We start from the raw sequence: 1107 nt of genomic DNA, 5'->3' as shown, positions 1-1107 counted from the left end.
AGTGGAGTTGAGTTAAGAATACACACTACATACTTTCCACCGCTACCCATTCGAGTGCGAATGTATCACTACTTCACGTAAACATTTGGCTTCTCATTCATGTTCAATAAAACATGACACCTCTCTGTAATTAGCAGCTAAGTCGTATGCACTGCCGCACAACATAGTTTGTCAGGAAATCAATCTTTTTCAGGTACAGTTCTGATATTTGGACAGGCTTTGATTGATGACCTCAGCCAGTTTGGATATAGACTTAGCCATGACAAAGACCAGAGCCTGGGCTTCCAGGTGTTGGGTAGCTTCGGCTTTTAGTGGGAAATGGAAGGGGAAGCAACTGTATTTCAGCCCAGGACAGAGAGGGGATTTTGCTTTCTAAGGAAATGAAAATGGAAGAATAAACATTTGTACATGTACTGTACTGTGGTCTGGATCGGAATATCAGAGTGGCTGGAGAACCAGAGAATTGCTTTTAAAGGTGGTCATTGCGTAAACTTACACTAACACTATAATTACATGACAAAGGATGCTATTCACTATTCAATGTTTCTATTGTTTTTCTTACTATTTTGTGTTATCTTTATGTTTGATTTGTGTGAGTTAGCTCTGTTTTTCTTTACAACAGAAAACAAATCCTTACTATTATTCTGAAATGACCAAATTTGAAATATGAGGTAATGTCAAAATCAGTAAGGATATTTGCATTCATAACACAACAAGTATTGGTGTAATTGTTCAAAATGTCAGTGTCCACCACGCATGTCATCCAAACTCAAAACACAGAAACCTCTTCTCATACACACAAACGGGAACTATAGTTAATTGTGACGAGTGTTTCATGTGGCTGTTTACAATCGTTTCCTGTCGAGTGTCTGGTGTGGCTGGATGAATTCTGGTCACTCCACACTGGGCAGCCTTGGCCAGCCCCAGCCGGCACCCTGACACCTTGTTTATCGACCTTGTGATTTCAGGCCTTAGTTTCTCATCACGGCCCCCAAAGTTTTTGTAACCTTGCACAACAAAAATTAGTTTGTGTATCTGTGTAAATCACCTGTCGTATGCACACGCTTCTTTAAAGCAGAAAGGCCATGGGTGTCATTCTCTCGCCGC

Source organism: Micromesistius poutassou (assembly GCF_964030765.1).
Source record: "Micromesistius poutassou genome assembly, chromosome: 17".
Lineage (NCBI taxonomy): Eukaryota > Metazoa > Chordata > Actinopteri > Gadiformes > Gadidae > Micromesistius > Micromesistius poutassou.
The sequence above is the reverse complement of the archived record's forward strand: the minus strand, read 5'-3'. Positions refer to the sequence as shown.